Here is a 19,893-nt window from a genome sequence, read left to right as displayed (position 1 = left end):
TTTCCAACCAGTTTTGCACCCACCTTATAGTAGCTCCATCTAGGTTGCATTTCCCTAGTTTGGTTATGAGAAGGTCATTTGAGACAGTATCAAAAGCTTTACTAAAGTCAAGATATACCACATCTACTGCTTCCCCCTATCCACAAGGCTTTATACCCTGTCAAAAAAAGCTATCAGGTTGGTTTGACATGATTTGTTCTTGACAAATCCATGCTGACTGTTACTTATCACCTTATTATCTTCTAGATGTTCACAAATTGTTTGTTCAATTATTTGCTCCATTATCTTTCTGGGTACAGAAGTTAAGCTGACTGGTCTGTAGTTCCCTAGGTTGTCCTTATTTCCCTTTTTATAGATTGGCACTATATTTGCCCTTTTCCAGTCTTTTGGAATCTCTCCCGTCTTCCATGAGTTTTCAAAAATAATTGCTAATGTCTCAGCTATCTCCTCAGCTCCTTGAGTATTCTAGGATGCATTTAATCAGAACCTGGTGACTTGAAGACATCTAATTTGTCTAAGTAATTTTTAACTTGTTCTTTCCCTATTTTAGCCTCTTCTGATCCTACCTCATTTTCACTATGTTAGATGTCCAATCACCACCGACCTTCTTGGTTAAAACCGAAACGAAGAAGTCATTAAGCACCTCTGCCATTTCCACATTTTCTGATATTGTTCCCACCCCCCCCCCCCATTGAGTCACAGGCCTACCCTGTCCTTGGTCTTCCTCTTGCTTCTAATGTATTTGTAGAAAGTTTTATTGTTACCCTTTATATCTCTAGCTAGTTTGATTTTGTTTTGTGCCTTAGCCTTTCTAATTTTGTCCCTGCATACTTGTGTTATTTGTTCATATTCATCCTTTGTAATTTGATTTGTAATACTATATTTGCTTTTAGGTCCAATTTTTGAAAAATGACTACTGAGTTGGAGTACTTCAATTTTTTAGTGCCCAGCTTAGCATTTCTTAAAGGTCTGATTTACGAAAAGTACTGAGCACCAACTCTCTGAAAATCAGCACCCTTTAAAGTGTCTCAAGTTAGGCAACCAAAAATTGAGGCCAGAATCACTGGTCACTTTTTAAAGTGTGAGCCCTAATACATACGATAAATCTACCCAGTTCCAATGGAATACCTTTAAGCTCATGGTGGAAGGGACTTGATAATGAAAAACCTGCATAAGAATGATATATTTTGAAGATGCATCTATTGTCAAAATGCATCAGCTAAAGCTATATTTGAAAGAAAAAAATATTTAAAACATCAAATCCTGCTTGTTGTTAACCCAATTGAACATTTACTATTAATTTCAGTGAAATCAGGATTTAAAGCAAAATCAATCATTTGATGCACTCACAAATTTGGGGTCTGAGCCTAATTTCAATGAAAACTGAGGGTGCTTAACTCCTTGCAAGATATGCCCTTTTGTCAGCTTGTCACAGCTCTGGTGAAGTGCCGCCTCTTGGTCTACACCAGGCTGCTGGGAGATAATCCAGCCACTAGCACCCGTGTGTTTTAAGCCTCCAGAATCTGAAGAGAGCCTAGGCACTCTGTCTGCATTGGGTCCCTAAGCACACTCTTCTATATGGCTACTGTCCTGAGAGCTTAGACCCAGCAGCCCAAATGCCCTGGCCCCTGGGACCAGTACTTACTCCTCAGACATTCCCAGGAGCTTAAATACACTCTCTGCCAGAACTCCATCCAAAGGTTGAGCCTTCTGGTTTACCTCTCCAAGGGGAGCATGATAAGGTATAGCACAGAACACATGCTTTGCTCAGGGTGCTACAACCCTATTGCTCTTTCTTTAATAGCACAAGAAGTACACAGATCTATACAAGACTAAAACCTACATGAGTTTCTCTGCCTCAGTTTCCTTACCATTGTGGAGCATTTTGGGGACCTGGGCTGTACAGCATCCCTTACTTGGAGTGTATGGTTTGTGTTCTGAAACATGGAGCCTTCTCTCCACCCTGGCTCAGCTGCTCTCTCCACCCTGGCTCAGCTGCTCATCCCATCCCATCCCCCTCTCCTGCCCATACTTCCTTTGTGGCTCTCCCTGCTTTCCCCCTGTGACAACTTTTATAAACTTCTGCTTAGTCTACTTCTGTCTTTGTGATGCTTCACGGCTTTCCACAGGTCGAAACACCAGCCCTACAGACCAATGTTGCTATATTGGTTTCCCCACTCAGGCACCCTCCCTAACATAACTATTGTGTGATCAGAGTACTGTTGTTAAAGGCTGCTGACTGTTTATTGTCAGCCCTTTATCACCACCCATTGCAATTTCATTCCAATGTGGAAGTGAAGAGGCAACAGCGAGGGAACTAACCCTCCCACTCGAAATGGAATCTGCTGCTTGATAAAGATACAAAGAGTTCAGAATCACACATATGATTCATAAATTGTACAGACAGATTCCCCAAATTGTCACACAGCTGCATTGGATTGGATTAGAAATTATTTCTCACCAAGCAGGTGTGAGACACAGAAGTTTTATTCTTGCTGGTGTCACTTGGGATCAGATTGAACTGATTTGTGAGGAGTCCTGCTAACTCATGTTGCAGAGGAAAGGAGTGAAAGGCCAGCCAAGGAGATCTATGACCATCCCTTTTGCGGTTTACTGTCTCACTGGTTTTCCTGAATAGAAGAGAGGCAGTTAACTGAGTTAGGGAGGAAACAGGGCTCAGAACCATTGACCTCAATCTAAACATAATACAGAAGTAGGAAATAACTGCTCGGAGGAAAAACAAGCAAGATTCACCTAAAAGGAAGGCTGAAAATATTAAATTCTCCCATATAACTTCAGAAGACGATGGAAAAGACACTGAGAAGACAGCTATTGCTATAAAAAGGCCTTTGAGACAAAAAGGAAGTACAATGCAAGCTCTCTACTGCAGTGCTACTCAAAGCAGTGGTCCGCGGGCTGGTGCCGGTCCGCAAGCCATCGGCGGCCGGTCTGCGTGCACATTGGAAAAAAAAACTGCCAGTCCCCCACATCAGATAACTTGAGAAGCACTGCTCTGCCGTATATGGGTAGTCGATAAATGTTTCTGTTTCACTGCACTTTGTAGGTTTATTACTGCTGTGCATTTATATTTTTTGTATTGCTAGTAAACAGAGGCATGAATCCCTGAAATGTAATGGATTCAAAGAGAAATATACGTGCTGGGTTCGTCTTCATATGAATGGGATAGCAGCATTTAAACTAGTGCTTGATACTTTAAATGGTTTTCACAGTTGGCTTTTTTGTGGTGGTGGTGCGGGGGGGTGGGGGGAGGGGGCTGTTAAATATGGTTTACCTGCCTTCAGAGATCTGCTTCTGTCCCCGGCAGAGTCCTTCCTGCTGCCCTGTGCATACTCACTAACTTCTGCAGTATCCAGACCTGTATGTTGTATCTGATACAGAGGGAATATAACCTGGGTTTTGATGGATCTAGAGAAAGTGGAAGTTATCTCCCTGTATAGGGCATCATTTTGCAGGATTTTCTTTGGCACAGAATCATGGTCACTCTCAGGGTTTTAAAGAAATGTGGTAATTTGGGTGGAAATTTGTACAAATGTGCCATGATGTTTATGGAAACTTCTGCATTTGCTGCTTTGCAGTTTAGTTCTTCTCTGTGCTGTAGCAGGAGACAGGTCAGGATTCTTTATACAAATTTGAGAGGGGGGTCTGAAAAGTCAAATTGTGACAGTGGACAAGCCAGAAATAGTAACTCATGGGTCTACAAATTTGATATAATTTGTTCATTTAATGCAGCGCATTTCTAAATTTCAGTGGCTATGGATTCAGGACAGTGGAAATTCACACTGTTCCCTTTCACTGTATCCTCTACCCTCCTCCTTGCCATTCCATGCCCCTGGTAAACTGGGAGGAGTTATGGGGAGGTGGGAAGGTAGTGGGGCTGTGAGGAGTGCTTTTACCAGCTGGAGGCAGGAAGGGGCAGTAGAGTGGGGATCCAAAGCCCCTACCCCAATCAGGGTGTGGTGTTTGGGAAGGGGCTCTTTACATCCACCTGTGGCATAGGTGGCTCAGAGAGGTGTGAAGTGCTCATTTATCTCAATGTGATAGTCCCCATCTGAATGAGAACATCTCATAGGGATGAAGACAGCCTGAAACATCTCTGAGATGTGAGAATGGCTCCATTCATTTCAGTGGGTGTTTTTCTTCTCCCTCCCCAGTGCCAGTGTTTGTGAGCCAGTGGTTGGTGCACACTGTGAGTGTGCCTGTTCTTGTCTCCCACTCAAAGGGGCAGGGCTTCCCCAGATACCAGCTCACATGGAGATGGGGTGGGGCAGGGAGAATGGCTCAGGCCCCCTCAGGAAGGCGGGAAGAATATGGGGCTGACAGTTCCCCCAGCCCATAATCCCCCCACTACCTCTGCCACCCACTCCCATGTCTCCCATCCATCAAAAATGTTATAAGAAGCTAACAGTGTTATGAGCACCCCATGTGAGGGAGCTGTGTATCAGGAACGTGTGAGCACACTAAGGCCCATGGTTCAGGAAACATGATTACATTACCCTGTCTTTCATCTTCCTTGTAGTTAATGAATGCTAATTGATTAATCAATGCTGGAAAAATAGTCACATACCCAGCAATCATTCTCACATCTGTGCAGAGCACGTGTAATTTATTATCTTTCAGAAAAGAGTTAGAGCCCCTGCTAAATCAGAGGTACAGATCAGCAAGGCACATTTCACAAACATATAGAACTCCCTTAACAGTGGTGGATAGTTGCAACATACCTGCAGCTCAGTTTCAGATGTTTGCCAAGTATAGGGTTCAAACTCATAGTGCATGGGTATAGCTCAGTGTCCTTGATCTACCCTCAGTGTCCTTGATCTATTATGACTGTCTCTTTTCCAAGTTGTCTCTTTTTCAAGCTGAAAAGTCCCAGTTTTATTAATCTTGCCTCATATGACAGCTGTTTAATACCCCTAATAATTTCTGTTGCCCTTTTCTGACCTTTTTCCAATTCCAACATATCTTTTTTGAGATGGGGTGACCACATCTGCATGCAGTATTCAAGATGTGGGTGTACCAGAGATTTATTTAGAGGCAATATGATATTTTCAGTCTTATTATCTATCCCTTTCTTAATGATTCCCAACATTCTGTTCTCATTTTTGACTGCCGCTGCACATTGAGTGGATGTTTTCAGCCAATTATCCACAATGACTCCAAGATCTTTTTCTTGAGTGGTAACACCTAATTCAGACCCCATCATTTTATATGTATAGTTGGGATTATGTTTTCCAATGTGCGTGACTTTTTGCATTTATCAACATTGAATTTCATCTGCCATTTTGTTGCCCAGTCACCCAGCTTTGAGAGACCCTTTTGTAGCTCTTCGCAGTCTGCCTGGGACTTAAACATCTTGAGTAGTTTTGTATCATCTGCAAATTTTGCCACCTCACTGTTTACCCCTTTTTCCAGATCACTCATGAATATGTTGAATAGGACTGGGCCCAGTACAGACCTTTGGGGGACACCACTATTTACCTCTCTCCATTCTGAAAACTGACCATTTATTCCTACCCTTTGTTTCCTATCTTGTAACCAGTTACCAGTCCATGAGAGGACCTTCCCTGTTATCCCATGACAGCTTATCTTGCTTAACAGCCGTTGGTGAGGGACCTTGTCAAAGGCTTTCTGAACATCCAAGTACACTATATCCATTGGATCGCCCTTATCCAGAGGCTTATTGACCCCCTCAACGAATTCTAGTAGATTGGTGAGGCATGATTTCCCTTTCCAAAAACCATGTTGATTCTTCCCCAACAAATTATTTTCGTCTATATGTCTGACAATTTTGTTCTTTACTATAAAATACAGTATCTATATTTCATGCCTGTATTACACCATGCACCTCTGATTGGATGTGCATCATCTCTTGGGACATGACTTTTTCCATACCTTGTGCATGGAATTTGTTCCTCTTCGCTGAGGAGTTCTCTCCTTGCCTCAGCAATCTTATGGTAATGACTTTTAGCATACATGCTGCATCTGTTAACATCTCCTAAGCTAATTCCTTGTTTTTCAAGTTTGGCAAGTTGCTCTTGGTTTTGCTGTCTCACCAGCTCAGATTCCATTGCTGTTTGAGTAGCTGTGGCTAGGGTTAATTCTCTCTTCAGCTGTAGCTGCTGTGAAAGGTTTTACCAATAACCAACCTGTCTCTGATATTTTCATGTTTTGCATTCCCAAAAATCTCAGTTTTCAGCAAATGTATGCAAAGCTCTTATAAAACATTCAGTGTTTTCCCCTGGTTCTTGAATTCTCTGGTGAAAACATGCTCTTTCATAAATCACATTTCTCTGAGGTATACAGTACACTTCAAACATAGCCAGAACCCTGTCGAAGTCATCCTTGTGATTGTCTTCAATAAGTAAAAGAATGTAAAGATATGCTGTGCCTACTTCCCCATAGCATAAATTAAAGAAGATATCTGTATGTCTCCAGTTTCTTTGAGGAGCTTGGTAGCAATAAGAAATCTTGCAAAATATTGTTTTCAGTCTGTCTGTTCTGAAGGTTTGTCAAAACTGAAGTTCTGTTGTGCATTGAAGAGCGGTGCGTTGATCCTGTAACCTTTGTTGCTGTGCTCCTTCTGACTGAAACCTTTGTTGCTTTGTTCCTTCTGCCTCTGTTCTTAATTTACTCCTGACACCATATCATATTTTCCTACCAGATATGGACTGGTTGCAGAGCTTGCTCATACACACCAGATGTGTTTATCCTAAGATCCTTTAATCATGCTCTTTCTTTCTCTCTTTCTCTCTTTCTTTCTTTCTTCTCCAGTTTATCAACATTCTTCTTCAATTGTGGATACCAGAACCAGATTTAAAATAACCTCTCTACTCCTACTTGAGGTTTCCCTGTTTATGCATCTAAGGACTGTATTAGCACTTTTGGCCACAGCATCACATAGGAAGCTCATGTTCAGCTGATTATTGACCATGAACCTCAAACTATTTTTTTTACGACTCACTGCTTTCTAGAATAAAGTTCACCATTCTGGAAGTATGGCCTATATTGTTTGTTTTTACATGTATACATTTACATCTTAAAACTCATATTGTTTACTTGAGCTCAATTTACCAAGTAATCCAGATCACTCTGTATCAGTGATCCATCCTCTTCATTATTTATGACTCCCCCAATTTTTAAGTCATCTGCAAACTTCATTAGTAATGTTTTCTTCCAGGTCATTAATAAAAATGTTAAATAATATAGGGCCAAAACCAAAGTGACAGGCCTATACAAAGGCACCATCCTTCTAAGCTGCTGGGGTATGCTCAACCCCCTCTCCACCACAGGCCGCGCCCTCACTCCTCTCCCTCCCCATCAGCCAGTGGCACCAGAACAGGAAGGGCCAGGGGCCTCCCACTTTTTGAAAGTGGACAGGCCTGGCCCGTCCACTTTTTGCCAGGTCAGACCCTGCCCCCTTCCCCTCCTCTTCCCCCCAAGGCCCCAGCCCCACAGCCAGGCCAGCAGATGGTGGAGCCCAGCTGAAAAACCCGGGGAGTTGTGGAAGCTGTGCAGACCCGAGGGGGGGAAGCCGTCCCTTGCCTGTGCCCCTGTCCCATGGATTCCCTGTCTGGCCAAGGGCAGATGGAGGTGGAGGGTCCAGCTGATCCATGGCAGATGGAAAGCACTGGCTGGGAGGGGGAGTAGCTGATCAGCGTGGCCCACCGACTGGGAGGAGGTGCTGCGGGGAGGGGGAGGAATTGATCGTGGGGCTGATGGTGGATGCTGAGTACCCACTATTTTTTTTCCGTGGGTGCTCCAGCCCCAGAGCACCTATGGAGTCGGCGCCTATGGGCCTATAGTTTCGCAGGTCATCTCATTTACCCTTTAAAAATATTGGGACAAAATTAACTTTCTGTTAGTCTTCTGGAATGTTCCCGGTGTTCCAAGAATATTTTCCTACAGAAGATAGGACTGAGGCTGGACCTTATTGGGTTCACGTCCAAATGCAAGACCTACTTTTTTGACAGCTGCTTCCCCCTCCTCTCCCTGCCAGGGAGGGAGGGAGTGAAGAAAGAAAGAATAAAGTTCCCCATTCTGAAAGTATGGCCTAATGTTTTTGCCATATGATATGACATCATCAGTTTTTCCCTGAAATACAAAATAGAAATATTTATTGAACACATCTGCCTTTTCTGCATTATTATTTTTAATTCTTCCATTTTCATCTAGTAATGCACCAACTCCATTCTTAGGTATCTTCTGCCTATTAACATTTTCTTTCTGTCTCTGTCTCCGTCTCTGTCAAACTAGATCTTGCATTTGGACATGAACCCAATTAGGTTCAGGTTCAGTCCTATCTTCTGTAGGAAAATATTACATAGCCAAGGTATGCCACTGACATGGCTTTTATTAGTAGTGGGTCTATTTTATTCAGCAGAGACCAATGATGTGGCAGGTCAAATCCCGGTGGTCGAATGGTCGGATCAGCGACATGGAAACCGTTCCAAAGTCTTTTGCTGACCACTCATCACACCATAGGGTTGTTGCTGACAGATTCCAATCTGGCAGTTGAGACCATAATGGATGCCTCAGTGTAAGTTGTGCTCTGGGGTGATTGAAAATGTCCATGTACAGTGGGAGACCTGGACTGGCATGTAGCTTTCCCACCAGTCTGGCTGTAGACTCTCTACGATGAATGTGTGGAGGGACTATGTTGCTGAGAATGAGTAGCTTTTGGGTAGGAATGGGGTGTAGGGTGCCTGTGATGATATGCATGGTTGAGTTCACTAACTGACTTGGTGGGTTGTGGCTGGGTGGCTGGTCTTTGAGAGAGTCCAGTTCCAGCTCATTCCAGGCCTTATAGCTGGCAACTAGGAATATAGGTCACCCATTTAGGATACTTATTCACATAACAATATACTAGTGAGCATTAGATGACATGGTACACAGATGACTGTTGCGGGCTACTTACCTGTTGCCAGTACAGAGCTGAGGGAAAAGGAGATACACCCAATGCACATAGTATCCTCTCAACCTCTTGGTCACACCACAGTGTGATTTTTGGGTAAGAGAAAAGGGAGACGGGTGCTGTGAGTTGTGTTAGTGACTCAAATGGGAGGCATGAATCAGTGTTCACGTTGCACTCTCCGTCCGTACTCGTCCAGGGCAAGCTAATGATCCAACCAGATTTGGATGATGAATCCTGGTCACGTGCCACCTGAGGCATGTTGTGCATACATAAGAAGAAGAAGTGACTCAAATGGTGTGCATGGTGCACAGTGAAGGCTATTTATGCTCTGTGTGTGTGTGAAAATTTTTGTGAAAGCCCAAAATTTTGGTGGAGCCAAACCTTGTATAATTTTAATCTAACTCAGCATTTCAAGTCGTGAGTGAATTGCTGTATAAATATAAAAAGAAAAGGAGTACTTGTGGCACCTTAGAGACTAACAAATTTATTTGAGCATAAGCTTTCATGAGCTACAGCTCACTTCATCGGATGCATCCAATGAAGTGAGCTGTAGCTCACGAAAGCTTATGCTCTAATAAATTTGTTAGTCTCTAAGGTGCCACAAGTACTCCTTTTTTTTTTTGCGAATACGGACTAACACGGCTGCTATTCTGAAACCTGTATAAATATAAGTCATTATTAGATCATTCAGCAGGAGATCCCCAAATTGGAAAATAGAGAGTGTGAGGAAAAGAGGCAAAAAGTCTAACTTTATAGTGTTGAGGAGAGAAAGGCATTGTCATGTAGACACATATACATTTGGGCAATCTTTGCAAGTGACAGCTGTTTCCAGTGTAATTCAGCTCTGTAAATATCCCTTGAAAATATTGAGGCTATGAGACTGATCTTCAGCTAGTGTAAACAATCTGGCCCCCTGCTATTATAATTTTTATTTTCTGGGATAGTCTAAAATTCATCCCTCCACTGATTCAGGTACAAACTCAAATAATAAATTAACCCCAATTGTGTACTTAAAAGAAATCTAATTTGAAGATGAACTTTTAAATGCTTTAGAGCAATAACAGCATGATATCAATGACTAATTAGTGCTGTTTTGTTTACTAACAGCCGGTAGTGGAATAGTCAGTAAGTGATGGACTTCTTATACTGCATCTAAAAAGTAAGCACTTAGTTGCAAATATTTTGAATAAATCATAAAACCTGAGTTGATTGTTTAAAATGAAAATGTTGATTGTTTCTTTTCCCCAGCAAGGGACCCTCAGGCTTAATATAATCAGAGAACATAGCTCTTCACTCCACGGCTGTCTGTCCCCAGCACTTGTTGTTTTCCCCTAATCCATCCCCTACTGCCCTCTGCCATTGCTTCACTTTCCTTACAGCTGGGAGGGCAGAATTTACAATCTCTTCTAAACCTGCTATTAATTTGCTCTGGTAGGATTGAAATTCTGTGGGGTGCCACGTGTCTCCAATGAGCGGCTGGAGCTCTCTGCAGTACTCGGTGAGTGTCCATTCAGCACCTTGCAGAACTGAGCCCTAATCAGAAATCTAGCTGACCATGTTCACAAGGCATCTGATCTACAGTAAGCTAAGGAGCAGGAGACCTAAGGTTGCTCGAATAGTAAGGGCATAGTTATAGGCTGTCTTGCTAGCATGCCACATGCCAGTAACATAGCTTTTAAATAATCATATTTCAAATGCTTGCAACAATTCAAAACAGGGATTCCCCCAAATATGTGAAGTCTATGGGATCTCTGATGAATTTTACTATATCTATACCTATATATAGTATTATGCTGAAATTACACCATGTAGTTTTTCACTCTCTTAATTTCTAAAGACGCTTTTGAATCAGGGGGGATTACTCTGCTCTTTGTGCCAGTTGATCTGTAAATTCCCTGTAATATTAAGAATTCCAGACAGCTATTTCATATCAAACTGCTTTCTATTAAAGCTCAGTCCCACTGGGAGATAATGCTTTGCCACCTTCAAGTGATTATAAATTCCCTTTTCTGGGAGTTTGAATATTTGCTAAAGGAAACTTGAAGGAACAGCTCAAGTCTGGGATTGAGTCCAGATGTACATTTGGAGCTGGCTAAAATGTAAAGTCCCATTTTTCATTGCGCATGCCATTCAGGGTGCACGACCAAGTGTGAGCAAAGAAAGCAGCAGCCATGACAACAACAAGTTTAATTTGGTGCTAAGGGTTTTGATTCTGGACTGAAAAAGAGGCTATTTGTTTTGGCTGTCAGCTTGTTAACCATAAAAGTTTTAAAGACAGCAGCCCATCTTCACCACAGGGCAGGAAATAGGGACATGGATAACTGTGAGCTCTTTCAGAGACAACAGAATCTAATTATTCTCATGACTGTTGTTCTGACATAAGAGTAAAAATAAAATACTTTAGTAATATATCCATTTATTCCCTATGTGGTAAGCACATGCAGCAATAAATAATAAATTCTTAGCAAATAACATCTTGGAAGTACTGTATAACTGCCAGCGAGCTTTTTATAAGGAACATATCATTTTCAGGAATATAAGGCAGAGTGAAATTAAGGGACTTGCACAAAATCACACAAGGAGGTAGTGTCCAAGACAAGTTTAGGAGTGAGGAGCTCCTGTCTTCCAATCCCATGTTGTGTCCGCAACATCATATGGCTGCTCATAACTGATGTCACTGGGCACTGTGCTGTATTTGGCACAACCAGCTCATTTTGAATGGGAGAAGGAAAACACCAGAGTACAGGAAGTGAAAACTCATTTCTAGATTGCTTTAAGAATGCTGGAAGTCATGGTTAACAGCATAAACAGGTGGTCAAACCAAGGACATTTGGGATTATGATAGACCAACCCATCCCCCTTTATAGAATGGCTGAGTCAGATTCTTCAAACATAAGTTGACAAAGTTCTACATTTTTATTAGGATTTTGACTTACTTCCGATTATCACATATTCTACCATTTCAGTTGTCACCGTGAGGAATGAGCAAATTGACATGAGCTATTTTTGCAGTATTTCTGATCTACTGGTGCCGGAACCAAGAAGCACCACAAGCCTCAAGAGCAGCTCTTCACAATTTCCACCTCCGCTTCTAAACCAAAAAGGCTTGAATATGTTCAGCTGCTTTTGAACACTTATCCAAAAAAAATGGTGAATGGATCTGAGGTACAAATCAAACGGATGGAATTCGCCTCCCACATTGAAAAGCAGGGGAGGCGGGAAGTCCAGGTTATTCCATATGATTGCTCACCCTAGAGCTACTTGGGCTCTTTTGTGTCTATTTTGCCTTGATGTCACCATGCTACACTGAGGAAAGTGTTTTATGCAGCAGACCTACTTAAGACTGGAATCTTTCCCTCCAGCCTGAAGCCAGAATTAAAAGTACTTGGGTTATCTGCTGCGTTGTAGTAGTAACCAAAGAACCCAGCCCCAGGCAAGGTTTGCAATAATGCGTTTGGGGTCGGTGGTCTCATAAATTTGGCTTCCTCAGTTGTCCACATGATATCACCTGTGGCCTGTTCTCACACAACCTTGCCATGCCCCACATGATCTCACAGTGAGAGCTGCTACAGGGCACAGCTCCACAAACACAGAGGGTGTGTGTGACATACCAGGATACAATCCAGTCTAATGAGTAGCTGTGTCACCCCTTCCTTGTAACCTGGGGTGCCTTTTACAATGCCTGGCTGCTCACAAACAGCCTCCAGCATGTAAATCACTCCCAGCTACGTCTGTGTGTGCGCTGCAGCCAGCCAGCCAAACCTTGGCTATTACCAGCCTTAAAGTTTACCACAGGCAGACCCCACCACACTCCCAGTCTCAGATTTCCCCCCAGAAATGCATGTCAAGTACTGCCCAGGCCTCTCCTGGACAGTAAAAATATATTGAATCTGTTATTCCTTTAAGGGAATATTATGCATCAACTTGTTATCCCAAATTGAGTTACCCAGGCACTTCAACTTGAACACACACATTAGATAAATCAATAAAGCAAGTTCATTAACTACACAGAGGTAGGGTGACCAGATGTCCCGATTTTATAGGGACAGTCCCGATATTTGGGGATTTTTCTTATATAGTTACCTATTACCCCCTACACTCTGTCCTGATTTTTCATAGTTGGTCTGGTCACCTACACAGAGAGAGCTTTTAAGTGAGTACAAGTCAGAAACGGTTACAAGAAAAATAAAGATAAGATGTTTACTAATGCCTAACTTAAACTATATTAGATTCAAGCATTTCCCACCACATGCTCCAGCAGATTACTGACCAAACTCTCAGGTCAGGACCTGTCCCCCAGAGTCCGTCTGCTTCTTTTGTGTCTTCAGATGCAGTTAATGCAATAGGCAAGGACAGAGAGAGGAGTCTGTTGGGGGTGTTTGTCCCTCCTTTTTATAGTATCAGTCCTCCTATTAAAAGACATTTCCAGCTGAGACCCAGGTAACAAAAAGTCTATGTGGAAAGATATTCCCTGCTGTTTTTTTCACCTGTTTGAACTTCCTTTGTCTTTTCTTCCTGCTTTATTACTCTGCTTAAATGCAAATTAAGCAGAACACCCATTCCTTTGTTTAGGACAGACCAGTTTGCCAACTTCTGCCCGGGGTTTGGAACATGTGTGGTTAACACCATACAGGGGAATCTTATAATTTCACATGCAACGTTGCCACACATTTTACCAGGACAAAAATGGCCAGCAAATTGAGTTTTCAAATGACACCTTATAAGACATGCCTTGTACAAAAATTATTACAATAGTGTGTGGGGTGTGAACACCAGGGCACATTCTGTCACAGTGTGTGGAAACGACTGTGTAGCCTTCCTCACTGCGCAGTGGAATCATATCAGAGCTATTGTTGCTAAAGTCTTGCACACCTTGGACAGGGGCTAGCACTTCACCACAAATTTTGAGTATGCCTGAATTTCTGACAGAGTGACCTGTGAGTACAGGCTGGTTTAAATCTGTTTCATCAGCCCCTTTATCCAACAACTCCCCTTGACTTTACTGGGAGCTGTGTCAGGTCCCTGGAGAGCTGCACTTATATCATCCACCTCTTCCTCCTCTCCTGTTCCTGATAGACTTTTTCAAATGTTCTTCAATTAACGAAAGAAAATTTTGTTTTCTATAGCCGTGTTTGTGGGGATTCTGCTGCTGCTGTTTTAAGTCTTTCTGAATGGCAGCACTTAGGGCCTAATCCACAGCCCTTTGTGTCAATGGAAAGATTCCCTTTGACTGCAATGGGCTTTGGATCAGTCCTTTGAAAAGTTCCTTCCAGTTTGGGAGATATTCCATTTCTTGCAGATTTCCCCATTTCAGGTGTAGGGAATATAGCTGGAACCAATTACATTTGTAAAAACTGGAGCAAGCTATTTAAGTGTACCCACAAGTGTTGCTGCCTTGTGTTAATCTATCAGGTGGATGTTACCACTGGTCTCAGTATCCACAGTGACATAAGGAATGCAATGGCTTAAATGTGCCTGAAGCCTCAGTAAACACTAAAATGTCTGTCCCCGTGTCGCAAAGCAAAATATGTAGCACATATTAGGACACTTCTCTTCAGGGGAGACTGGGAGCTAGTTGTTATCACACCACTGTTTCTGCAAGGTGCTAACAGATTAGCAACAGGGCTTGTGGTCCTGTATTTGAAGAATTTAAACCTTGTTTCCACAATAGCTGCTCTGTCTGCACTGTAACCTGTTTTCCCATGATCTGAGAATGGCATTTCAGGAAACTGCCTCAGGTTTAGGGTTAGATTAGGAAGAGCAGTTTCCCTATTCCACTTTAAGTGACACTTAAGAGGAAGCAGAAAGTTTGTTTTCCCCCCTGTTTTATCTGTCATCAGTATTTTCCATGTTTGGTCTAAGCGGGTGACATCTTTAGGCAGTTCATATAGGGCTGGATTGTGCCCTGTTCTTTCATGGATACTGGAGGGGTGGGGAAGGGAGCAAGGACTCACTCCAGACTCCTACACAGGGGTCAAGCAGAATTGCCATTGTTGCACTCACCTGGGCACAAGGACTGCAAGTATCACTAGATTATAAACTCTAGGGAACAACTACTGGAATGGCTCTATTTAAGTCAATGGACCTGTGCTGAAGGTCTGGCTCTCCATGTCTTACGGAGTGTCTGCAAACTACGGCTCTGTAATAAAGAAAAATAGAGGCAGATGAATTCTGAGGGCATGGATTCAGGCCTTGGTTTTCAGAAGGGGATTAAATTTTGTGGGTGTGAATTTTAGACTCAAAAGTACTCACAAAAGGTTGCATACTCTTTTTGGATTCAGTGCCGCCTCCCCTGCCTCCAATCTTCTGTACTACGAATGAGGAAGGAATCTTTAGAAGCTGGTATTTCATTTAACAATATCCACATGGAAAGAAATATCCAGTTAACATCTGGACCAGCAATTCTCCTGAGGTTTTTTTTTCTTTTTTTCAGACTGTTAATTTTACTGCCAAATACTCAAAGAGGCACCAGCCTGTTTGTTCCTGCGCAGTAATTTCTGGCTACAGACAAGAATACAATACAACACTTTATGCTTGGGAACGGAACACTGTAAAGTCCTGAAGATGCCTAAGGCCATGTATAACTTTAGCATTTTCTAAGGGTCTGCGTGGTTTTGATTTATAGTTTGCAAGTTTTACTTTCTCCTGTTCCCTGTTTATAGGAGTTAGAAATCCACACATGTCCAATAAAAACTCGATTGCAGGTGGACCTCTGTCTATGGTGGGGCTTTGCCTCCAGCTTCACGTAACATTTTCTGTTATGCTCTTTTTATCCTTTCCCACTCTTGCATATTCAGGAAGATCTGCACTTGAAGAATAGATCATGTTTTTAGACTAAGAAAGATTGCTGGAAAATAAAATCAGGCAGATGCATTTGGATTTTGGATGAGTTTGCAAAGTAATGACCACTTGTATTCATAATCCTTTGCAAAAAAAAACAAAAGTACTTAAATAACAGTAATAGAAGTCTCAATGACATAAGGTGCTAAGGATGAAGGGCTGAATTATTTTTTTCTGTTACACCAGTCAGCATAAACTGAAGTAACTCCACTGAGTTCAGGTTTCAGAGTAGCAGCCATGTTAGTCTGTATCCGCAAAAAGAAAAGAAGGACTTGTGGCACCTTAGAAACTAACAAATGTATTTGAGCATAAGCTTTTGTGGGCTACAGCCCACTTCATCGGATCCATGCAGTGGAAAATACAGTAGGACGATTTTATAAACACAGAGAACATGAAACAATGGGTGTTACCATACACACTAAAACGAGAGTGATCAGTTAAGGTGAGCTATTACCAGCAGGAGAGAAAAAAAACCTTTTGTAGTGATAATCAAGGTGGGCCATTTCCGGCAGTTGACAAGAACGTGTGAGGAACAGTGGGGGGGGGGGGAAATAAACATGGGGAAATAGTTTTACTTTGTGTAATGACACATCCACTCCCAGTCTTTATTCAAGCCTAATTTAATGGTGTCCAGTTTGCAAATTAATTCCAATTCAGCAGTCTCTCATTGGAGTCTGTTTTTGAAGTTTTTTTGTTGTAATTTGCGACTTTTAGGTCTGTAATCGAGTGACCAGACAGATTGAAGTGTTCTCCAACTGGTTTTCGAGTGTTGTAATTCTTGACATCTGATTTGTGTCCATTTATTCTTTTACATAGAGACTGTCCAGTTTGGCCAATGTACATGGCAGAAGGGCATTGCTGGCACATGATGGTATATATCACATTGGTAGATGTGCAGGTGAACGAGCCTTTGATAGTGTGGCTGATGTGATTAGGCCCAATGATAGTGTCCCCTGAATAGATGTGTGGACACAGTTGGCAACGGGCTTTGTTGCAAGGATAGGTTCCTGGGTTAGTGTTTTTGTTGTGTGGTGTGTGGTTGCTGGTGAGTATTTGCTTCAGGTTGGGGGGCTGTCTGTAAGCAAGGACTGGCCTGTCTCCCAAGATCTGTGAGAGTGATGGGTCATCCTTCAGGATAGGTTGTAGATCCTTGATGATGCGCTGGAGAGGTTTTAGTTGGGGGTTGAAGGTGATGGCTAGTGGCGTTCTGTTACTTTCTTTGTTGGGCCTGTCCTGTAGTAGGTGACTTCTGGGTACTCTTCTGGCTCTGTCAATCTGTTTCTTCACTTGAGTAGGTGGGTATTGTAGTTGTAAGAATGCTTGATAGAGATCTTGTAGGTGTTTGTCTCTGTCTGAGGGCTTGGAGCAAATGCGGTTGTATCGTAGAGCTTGGCTGTAGACAATGGATCGTGTGGTATGGTCTGGATGAAAGCTGGAGGCATGTAGGTATGTAGGTAAGTATAGCGGTCAGTAGGTTTCTGGTATAGGGTAGTGGTTATGTGACCATCGCTTATTAGCACTGTAGTGTCCAGGAAGTGGATCTCTTGTGTGGACTGGTCCAGGCTGAGGTTGATGGTGGGATGGAAATTGTTGAAATCTTGGTGGAATTCCTCAAGGGCTTCTTTTCCATGGGTCCAGATGATGAAGATGTCATCAGTGTAGCACAAGTGGAGTAGGGGCATTAGGGGATGAGAGCTGAGGAATCGTTGTTCTAAGTCAGCCATAAAAATGTTGGCATACTGTGGGGCCATGTGGGTACCCATAGCAGTGCCGCTGATTTGAAGGTATACATTGTCCCCAAATATGAAATAGTTATGGATGAGGACAAAGTCACAAAGTTTAGCCACCAGGTTTGCCATGACATTATCGGGGATACTGTTCCTGACGGCTTGTAGTCCATCTTTGTGTGTAATGTTGGTGTAGAGGGCTTCTACATTCATAGTTGCTAGGATGGTGTCCATTGAGTTCAGTGAACTAATAACTCCATTTAAGTCAGTGGAGTTACTCCAGATTTACACTAGTATAACTGAGAACAAATTTTGGCCATGAATGTCTAGTGCATACTTTTTTCTGGCTTTTGTTAATCTACATAGCAGCTTTAGGACTTAATCCCTCAACAAGCGCCACAAAAGGACCTCTGTGAGCCTCAGTGGGACCTCTACCTGCTCCTACAAATCTTCCCACATGGAACTACTTGCAGGATCATGGCCTTAATGACATCAAAATATTTTAAATGTATATTTCATGTTTATGGTAATAAAACTGATTGCACTTGTGTTTTCTTTCTTTCTTTTTCTTTCTTTCTAAGGGACATATATATAGCGTGAGAGTGAATGAGAGAATATGTACACATTGTCTCTCATAGATTTTAAGGCCAGAAAGGACCATTATGATAATCCAGCATGGCCTTCTGTACAATACAAGCCATAGAATTTCATACAGTGAGTCCAGAATCATTCCCATAATTTCTGCTTGAGTTATCATTTCAGTAAACATCATTCAGTAGACATTTTTTAAACAAGGCCAAAAATGCAAAAACTTTTTTTTAAACAGTGGCATAGGCAAGAAAATTATCTAGAGCTGGAAAGGGATAGAAAGACCTCAAGCTATAAAACTGGACACTAGACATCAAAACAAAAGAAAAATAGATTTTCCCCTAGTGTAAGTGATGATTATTTAGAAAATAGAATAGTACAGTCCAAAACTAACCAGATGATAGCATCATTAAATTACCTGGCTCATCTTCAGTACCAGCCTCAGAACTAAACTTAATCTTGAACAGTATCTGTCACAGGGTAGCTGGTCCCTGTGGGTAGACTAGGTCCAGCTCCCATGGAACAGAGCAGGTGAGTCCAATCCAACCAATTAAAGCAGGCTAGATTACACTGGAAAGGGGGACAGAAGAGGGGATTGGTTGATACAGACTGTGCCTGGGGAAGGAAAGCCACAGTGGAGTGGCGCTGCCATTTGATACCCATGGCTGGCCCATGTTAGCTGAGTCAGTCTTGCAGGGCTCAGGCTAAGAGGCTGTTTGACTATCATGCAGACATTTGGGCTTGAGCTGCAGCCCAAGCTCTGGGACCCTCCAACCTCACAGGGTCCTAGACAGGCGTGAAAGTGGGCCAGTACGGCATACCGGTAAGAAGCTGGCACTGGGCCATGCACAGCCAATGCTTTAATGTCGCTGCCCCTTCCTCATGCTCCCACCCCCATCGGTGGCTCTGCTGACCGAGGCGGGGGGGGGGGGGGGGGGGCAAAAGGGGCAGCTGCCCTGGGGCCAGCGATTTAAAAGGGCCCAGGGCTCCCGGCCACTGCTACCACAGCAGCGGCTGGAGCCTCAGGCCCTTTTAAATCACTGCCGGAGCCCCAGGTGGCACGGCCCAGGCAGCGCGGATGGGCTGGCTGGAGGAGGTTGACCCCCCCCCCCCAGCCTGCCCCTTCCACCCAAGGCCCCCGTACTAGTAAGAATTTAATATTACTTTCACCCCTGGTCCTAGAGCCCAGTCTTCAGCCCCATCCTGAATGTCTACACCACAATTAAAAAGCCACTTAGCCTGAGTCCCTCAGCCCAAGTCAGCTAGCATGGGCCAGCCATGGGTTTTTAAGTGCAGTGTAGACATACCCTTAGAAACCCTCAGAAGGATGGAGCAGAAACCTGAAAGTAAGGACTAAGTTAGAAGACTGTTTCTCTGTTTGTTTACTTGCTTCTGTAAAGAAAATAAACCTCCTTGAGAGACACTGGGAGTGGTAGCACACACGTTACATTTGGGGAGTCGCCCTGCCTGGTGATAATTGTTAGATTGCTTTTTTTCTGGCATTATTTGTAATTATTCATATTGTGATACCACAGCTAACAAATTCAATGTTACTCATGCTGCATTACCAATGAGCTTTCTTATCAAGGTCACTAGGAGAGCTGATAAAAAGTTTTCCATCAAAATATATTTTTGATGGAAAATGGTTTTCTGTGAAATGGAAATTTTCATGGGGAAAAAATAAATAATTTCCTGAGCAACTCTGTTCACTAGCATCCCAACTAATCAAGCGCGTAGAACGAAAACCTTTAGCTTCAGAGAAAGAAAGTCCTAACAACAAGAACCCTGCTCATAAAGGAAGAGTTCTGT

This window comes from Natator depressus, chromosome 3, assembly GCF_965152275.1.
Source record: "Natator depressus isolate rNatDep1 chromosome 3, rNatDep2.hap1, whole genome shotgun sequence".
Classification (NCBI taxonomy): Eukaryota; Metazoa; Chordata; order Testudines; family Cheloniidae; genus Natator; species Natator depressus.
This window is presented reverse-complemented; position numbering follows the sequence as displayed.